The 8,554-nt window shown below is 39.9% G+C and overlaps 1 pseudogene; it reads right to left on the bottom strand.

The window, feature by feature from the left end:
- Positions 1-356: 356 nt before the first annotated feature.
- LOC136222610 (heat shock protein 82-like) lies at positions 357-8,045 on the bottom strand (annotated as a pseudogene).
- Positions 8,046-8,554: the final 509 nt, after the last annotated feature.

Genomic DNA, 8,554 nt, shown 5'->3' with positions numbered 1-8,554 from the left:
TAAAAATTTATAAAATGGTATATTGAGGTTCATTCCGTTAGCAAACACATATCAAATTGACTAACGGTGTTAAAAGTCAAAAGGAAAAGAGTTAATTTGGTCCTTGTATATATTTATTTTATAAATTAACACCTCTTATTATTTAATTATCACAAACAAACCCCAAAATTAAAAATAAAAATCAAATACACCTTCTTCTCTCTCTTTCTAATTTTTTTTTTCTTCTTTCTCTCTTCTCTCTCTAAAAATACAAAATACAAAATCAACTTTGATTTATATAATAGGTAACATAATCCGAATATTAAGTTAAAAATACATAATCAACTTTATGCTGGGAACAAATGATCAGCTATTACTTATTCATTTGATTTAGCAAACACTTTCTCTACTCTGTCACCTAATATATCTTTGGTGATTTTGCAGAGGTTTTCAAATGATTTCTTCTTTTCCTCCTTTTTCTTTTTTCTCTTCCTCAGTTTCATCGTGGAGTTTCAGCCCTTCTTTTTTTTTTTGCTGAAACCAGCTTCTTTCCGTCATACTCTTTCAATTGCCCAACAACGTATTCATCAATGGCGTCTACCATGAAGAGAACTTCGTATCCCTTCCTTTTGAGTCGCTCCAGGAATGGAGAATTCTCCACGGCCTTTTTGCTTTCACCTGTGATGTAGTAAATCTCCTTCTGGCCTTCTTTCATTATGGTCACATAGTCTTTCAAGCTCATCATCTCCTCACCACTCTTGGTTGAGTGGTAGCGAAGTAAATCCGCTAACTTGGTTCTGTTCTGACTATCCTCATGAATGCCCAATTTCAAGTCCTTTGAGAAAGACTCGTAGAACTTGTTGTAATCATCCTTGTTCTTTGCAATCTCGTTGAACATCTCAATGCATTTCTTCACAAGATTCTTCCTGATTACCTTGAGGATCTTGTTCCGTTGGATGTGCCGGCATAAAGTTGATTTTGTATTTTTAAACTTAATATTCGGATTATGTTACCTAATATATAAATGAAAGTTGAAAGTTGATTTTGTATTTTTAGAGAGAAAGAAAAGAAAGATAAGAAATTAGAGGGATGAAGAGGAAGTTATAATTGATTTTAGGGTAAATTCCAAAAAAAACCCTGTGGTTTCATGTTCTTCTAAAAAACTCCTTGTGGTTTGTTAATACAAAAAAAAGGACTGTGGTTTGCGCCGTTACCCGAAAAACGGAAAATGGCTTAACACCGTTAAAGTGCTAACGTGGCACAGGGGTAAGGTTGGAAATTCGATTTTTTTCCTCTGTCTCTCCTCCTTCTTCTTCCTCCTTCTTGTTGAAACACCTTTCCACATGATTTTGATTTGACAAAATTATTTAAGTAATTGATAAAAAATATTCTAGCATATTAAATTTAAATGCTTTGATTTATTCATACTAATGTGTTTGTTCAATGTTGAGTTTATTGATTTATAAGACATTAAGATATAAAGTCTAAAAGCCATAATTGGAAGTCAAGCCCAAGTCAACACATCAAGACCTCACGGCCCAAGATTTCAAACCGCGATCGTTTTGTACAAAGCACAAGCTCAGCTTGAAGAAGGATCGAGAAGCCTTCTCTCAATTGCTTCAAGATGAAGCTGCTGAGTGGAACGACAAGAAGTACAAGACAGTGGCAGACAAGAACCAACTTGTAGACAAAGTATTTCTACTTTGGGTAAAGTTCAGAAGGCGCAGAAAGCTGTCTGGAAGACTTTGCCAAATATGTCGAAACATTCTGTTTATCGGACAAAAAGCTGCCGAGCACTACTGTGGACAGAAGATGCAAGAATCTCATTGGCCAACGACACTGAGCACGTATTGAGTGACAACGACAGGAAGTCGTTTCCCTCCAACGGTTATTTCGAAATTCGAAATTACCGGTGCCTCAAGTGTCACTATAAATAGGCCTCTCATTTGCTTCATTCCATGCAGATCTTCAATTAGTCGAAACGCTGTCCAAATTCATACTTGAAGTTTTGTGAGAAAAGCAAAGCAAAAACCTTATACCAATTTCCAATTATTGTGTAAAAGTCTAGAGTGATTTTCAATCATCTAAAGTGTCTTAGCAATTGTTGTTTAGGACAAACACTTTATCATTTCTAGAAAAATAGAAAGGAGAGGCTGAGTACTCGGTTATAGTACTCAGCGGTAGATATAGGAGTGAGTAGAGGTATAGAGGAAGGTACTCTTGTATACTCATCTTCTATTGTAAAAGGTTTCGTGCTCTACCTTTAAAGAGCTCAGTAGAGAATTCAAAAAGCTCGGACGAGTTCCGGGGACTGGATGTAGGCGGAGAGGCCGAACCAGGATATGTCTGCTGAGTAACATATTTCTAACCCTTAAACTCATTTATATATTGCTTGCTATAAAACTGACTAAGTAACGAACTCACGGTGAGTTGAGTGCACTAAGAGGCTGAGTTCAGGAATAAACTCTAACTGCTATCTCCTGACTCAAGGAAAGAAACAGACTTAGTCACAAGTTGACTAAGCTTGTGTCTTAAAACTACTTAGCGCCGATGTGTAAACCTTTTCTTAAGAAAAGAAGTCGGCCTAAACAGACAAAATTTTAAATAGTTCCTATCCCCCCCTTGGAACTAAACTTGTCACGTTATAAGGGACCAACAAGTGGTATCAGAGCTTAACAGCTCACTGAGCAAGATATAACTATCTTGAGCTGATCCCCACAATGGCTGAGAACAGCACTCGTTTCCTCCTAGGAAATCAGACAACTCAGATTTTACCTGAGGGACTGTTCTTTGGGTCTAACTATACCTTTTGGAAGAACAAAATGAAAAATTTCATTCAAGCAACAAATATGAGTGCATGGCTTTCTATAGTCCAAGGCCCATTTGTTCCTGTTGAAACTATTGACGGCCAAACGGTTGTTAAAGCTGAGACTAAATGGACAGAGGATGATCTCAAGAAGCTACAAAATCATGCTTCGGCTATAAACATGCTTCACTGTGCATTAGATGCTGTAGAGTACAACAAAATTTCAGGTTGTGAGTCAGCACATGAGATCTGGAAGAAACTGGAGGTCACCTACGAAGGAACCAACAAAGTTAAGGAGTCCAAGGTGAACCAGCACATGAGGTTGTATGAGCTGTTTGAAATGAATGATGATGAAGGAATCTCTGAGATGAACGCAAGGTTCACAAACATTATCAACAAGCTCAAGAGACTTGGCAAGATCTTTACTAAGGAAGAGCAAGTCAAGAAGATACTGAGGAGTCTTCCTAAAAGCTGGCAAGCCAAGAAAACTGCTGTTGAGGAAGCTCAAGACTTAACCACCTACAAGTATGATGAACTCATTGGCTCGCTGCTGACCCATGAGATCTCGATAAAGAACTTTGAGGTGAAGGAGAAGTCTGAAGACAAGAAGCAAAAGTCTCTTGTCATGAAAGCTGACTCCACTGACGGGAGCTCAACAGACGATGAAGAGATGGCCATGTTCACTAGAAAAATGAAAAGGCTGTTCAGAAAGAATGACAACTATTCAAAGAAGCCTTACAAGAAGTTTGATAAGTACAAAGCTGAGTCCAGCGACAGCAAGTACAAGAAGGACAGCTCAAAGCCAATCACATGCTTTGAATGTCATCAAACTGGCCATATCAAATCAAGTTGTCCTACCTTAAGGAAGGAAAGGAAGAACGGCAAGAAGGCAATGGTGGCAACCTAGAGTGATAGTGATGAGTCATCATCATCAGGAGACGATGCCACTGAGTCAGCAAAGATCTGCTTCATGGCAGATGAGCTTGCTGAGCCTTGTGTTTCTGAGCATGCTGACCCCTCCGTTGCATCTGACGATGAGGCACACTCAACTGAGGTAATATCACTACCCTTGCTCAGAAATGAAATGATAAATGCCCTGAGTGACCTCTACACACTTGTCAAAAAGTGTAACAAGAAGGTTAGAGCACTCAGCAGGCGATGTGATGAGATTGAAGAGGTCAAACTGAGTGACCTTCGATATCTTCTCCAAGACAACTCAACTTTGTATAGTAACGTAGAAATTATGCAAAAGTTTATCTCCGAGGTCCAATCAGATTCTAAGAAACTGAAAAAGAATGTCACATCTATTCAGAACCAACTCAAGGTTCCGAATAAAAGAAATATTCCTCTGAACACTCAGTACCGAAGTACTAGTCAGCAGAGATGGAATCCTCAGCGGAATGTCCAGTGTGACTTCTGTGGGAAGAAAGGACACACCACAAAGGTGTGCTGGCAAGCTCAGCACTGGGGTGCTAACCAGTCAGTGAGATATCCTAAACGGAAGGTCAGCTGTGACTTCTGTGGGAAAAATGGACACACTGTCCAAGTGTGTCGTCATAAGATGAAATATGATGCTTTACCTGCTGAGCCTAACAAACAAGGACCCAAAAAGACTTGGGTACCTAAAGATAACTAGCTATATTGTAGGTAAGCCTGAGGTGTACTGAGAAGTCAAAGATGTGGTACATTGACAGCGCATGCTCGAGGCATATGACTGGTGATGAAACTCAGTGCATCACATTTGTGCGTAAATGAGGTGGAAGTGTAAGTTTTGGAGACAACAAAAGGGTAAGATAGTAGGGTCAGGAACCGTTGGTGGTAATCCTACTATTGAGTCAGTCTCCTTAGTCAGCGGACTCAAATATAACTTACTCAGCGTAGCTCAGCTATGTGACAATGGGAGAAAAGTTATATTTGATGACACTAGATGTAAAATATTTGAGGGTAAAACAAATGAGTTGATTTTAACTGCCCCTCGTATTGATAATGTCTTTATGCTGAACTTAGAAAAGAAATTTTCAAAAACTGTATGCTTAGTGTCAAAGGAAGAAAATTCCTGGCTATGGCACAGGAGACTTGGTCATGTAAGCATGGACCTCCTAGCCAAATTAGCAAGAAAGCAATTAGTTGAGGGACTGCCAGAACTTAAGTTCGAAAAAGATCAATTATGCCACGCTTGTCAAGCTGGAAAACAAACCAAACAATCTTTTCATAGTAAAAACATTGTCTCAACTAAGCGTCCATTAGAGTTGCTACACTTGGATCTCTTCAGTCCAGTCCAGCCGCTGAGCTTGGGTGGTAGAAGATTTTCCTTGGTCATTATAGATGACTTTTCTCGGTACACTTGGATCATCTTGCTGAGTAGCAAGGATGAAACCTTTGAGACATTTTCAACTTTAGTAAGAAAACTTGAAAATGATAAAGACCTTAAGTTAGCTCACATCCGAAGTGATAATGGTGGGGAATTCAAGAACCAACAGTTTGTTGAATTCTGTGAAGCCAACGGCATTGACCATAATTTTTCTGCTCCTAGAATGCCTCAACAAAATGGGGTTGTTGAAAGGAAAAACAGAACCTTGGTTGAAATAGCCAGGACAATGCTGAGTGAGCATAGGCTTCCAAAGTACTTTTGGGGAGAAGTTGTCAACACAGCGTGCTACATACTTAATAGGGCTCTAGTTAGACCCATATTAAAGAAGACTCCCTACAAACTTTGGAAAGGACGAAAGCCCAACATTGGATACTTTCGTGCCTTTGGTTGTAAATGTTTTATTCTAAATACCAAAGACAGCCTAGCTAAGTTTGACTCAAAAGCTGATGAAGCTATCTTTTTAGGCTACTCAACAAACAACAAAGCATACAGAGTTTTCAATAAACGAGCTCAGGTCTTAGAAGAGTCAGTACACGTTGAGTTCGATGAAACTAACCCTGCAGGAAAAGACAAGCAACTGACTGAGGATGATCCATACTCAGCACCCGCTGACCAAGAAACAGCCGCTGAGTCACTACCTCAAGGGCTGACCAAAGGTAAAAGCAAAACTCAAATTGTTTTCACTGACCAATCTACACCTGCAGAGATTGTTGAAACATAACCAGCTCAAGAGATCAATCTTCCAAAAGAGATCAGAATACCAAGAGGACACTCAGAAAGTGCCATTCTTGATGCTGCTGAAAACACCTTGATGACAAGAAATCAGCTCAGGAGATACCTCAGCAACGTAGCATTCGTCTCAATTTAGGAACCAAAGAACTTCGCTGAAGCTGAGTATGATGAGTTTTGGATGAATGCAATGCAAGAAGAACTTGATCAGTTCAAAAGAAATGAAGTATGTGACTTAGTGCCAAAACCAAAAAGTCAGAAGACCATAGGAACAAGATGGGTCTTCCGCAACAAACTGGATGAACAAGGGAACATGGTCAGAAACAAAGCAAGACTTGTAGCTCAGGGCTACAGTTAGCAAGAAGGTATTGAATACGGTGAGACCTTCGCCCCAGTGGCAAGGCTAGAGGCTATAAGAATTTTATGCGCTTATGCAAGTTATATGAACTTTAAATTGTTTCAAATGGATGTTAAGAGTGCATTCCTTAATGGAGTTATAAACGAGGAAGTCTATGTTAATCAGCCTTCAGGGTTTGAGGATCCCAAGTTCCCAAACCACATTTATAAGCTCAAAAAGGCTCTGCATGGTCTCAAGCAAGCACCACGTGCTTGGTATGAGAGGCTGACCAGTTTCCTGCTGACTAGAAATTATGTCAGAGGTAAATCTGATACAACCTTATTCATTAAGAGAAAGGGTAAAGATACCCTATTGGCTCAGATATATGTTGATGACATTATTTTTGGTGCCACTAACGAGTTAATGTGCAAGGAATTTAGTAAGCAGATGCAGACTGAGTTTGAAATGTCAATGATGGGAGAACTCACCTTCTTTCTTGGACTTCAAATCAAACAAGGGAAAAATGGCATCTTCATCAGTCAAACTAAGTATGCTATGGAGATATTGAAGAAGTATGAACTTGAGAATTGCAAGTCAATATCTACCCCTATGGGCACTGACACTGTCCTCTGCGCTGACGAAAGTGGTAAGTCAGTAGACAGCAAATTGTACTGAGGTATGATTGGTTCTCTACTTTACTTGACTGCTAGTAGGCCGGACATTCAGTTCTCAGTATGTTATTGTGCTAGATATCAATCTAACCCTAAGGAATCCCATTACATAGCTGTAAAAAGAATCCTTAGATATTTGCAAGGCTCAGTGAATGCAGGTTTGTGGTATCCCAATACTCATGATTTCACACTCATTGGATACACTGACGCTGACTACGGACGAGACAAGCTTGAACGAAAAAGCACCTCGGGAGGATGCCACTTCCTTGGAAGCTGTCTTGTGTCCTGGTTCAGTAAGAAGCAGGCGTCAGTAGCCCTGTCAACCACTGAAGCTGATTACATTGCTGCTGGAAGCTGTGTTGCTCAAGTCCTATGGATTAAGCAACAGCTTGAAGATTATGGCGTTCAGACTAAAACAATTGAAGTCAAATGTGACAACAAGAGTGCCATTGACTTATCAAAGAACCCAATCCAGCATAGTAGGATGAAGCATGTCAGCATAAGACATCACTTCATCAGAGATCATGTACTCAAGAGAGAGATCAAGCTGACCTATGTCCCAACGGATGAGCAGCTTGCTGATATCTTCACAAAGCCACTGGCTCGTGAGCAATTCAACATACTTAGGGAAGCCATTGGTATGTTTAATCCTCTTCAATAAATTCCAAGTATAATATGTGATATATGCATGCTGAGTGAATTACCATGCTGAATGATATATGCTAAATCAATAACTATCACATGCTGAGTAGATATACATGTTGAGTGTTTATCTTAAGTTGAGCTACTAAGCATAAGAATTATTCCTTTGCGTAACACTGACTACTCAGAACTTTAAACGTTTGAAATCCTTAATACTGAGTAAAGATCCGTTGCAAAATTTAATGCATAACACGCGAATTAAATAGCCACCTAGGATGATGTAAGCGCGATGATTAGAAAACATATGCGCCGAATGTGTCATAAATGCCAGAATATTTGTCGATTGAGTATATCGAGGTCAAACGGCCACCTCAACGCTTAGGATCAATTCGACACTTCTATAAATAGTGGATAATTTCCCACTTTTATCTCTTTACGCTTAGAAATTTCTGGTATTCAAATACTTTTCTCTAAAATCTCCCAAACTTCTCAAACTTCTCTAAGAATCATGGCAAAAGATTCTCAGAATGTCTCCGGTGCCGGTTACACCGTTAATCGCTCCGATGAAAATCCTCAATCCTATGCCCAGCAGGAACACGGTGAGACTCCCACCAAGTCTCAAGAAACGAGTCAGCGTGACCATTCAAAGGTCACTACCCCAAGGACGAAAACCCAGGCTGACCAAGCCGCCTCTTCGAGAGGGAAGCAAAAGCAAGATAAGGCGAAGAAACCCATTGAACGCACCTACTCTAAGGTTTACGAAAGTGTGAGGGGGTATAAGGTTGACCACTCTAGATGGTTCTCAAAGGGTTTTGTGGAAGCTGAGCAACCCTTTTGTGAGTGGATCAAAAACAACGGCTGGACAGAGCTGTTCTCAGTTTGCGACGCTACCTATACAGAGTTAGTTAAGGAATTATATGCTAACCTAAAAGTCGTGGATGATAATCGGGACTACATGGTCACCCAGGTTCGAGGGAAGGATATCTTCATCAACCCCACTTATCTTGCCTCACTACTCA

The sequence above is a fragment of the Euphorbia lathyris genome, chromosome 3, assembly GCF_963576675.1.
Source record: "Euphorbia lathyris chromosome 3, ddEupLath1.1, whole genome shotgun sequence".
In the NCBI taxonomy this organism is placed as follows: Eukaryota; Viridiplantae; Streptophyta; class Magnoliopsida; order Malpighiales; family Euphorbiaceae; genus Euphorbia; species Euphorbia lathyris.
The sequence above is the reverse complement of the archived record's forward strand: the minus strand, read 5'-3'. Positions and strand labels throughout refer to the sequence as shown.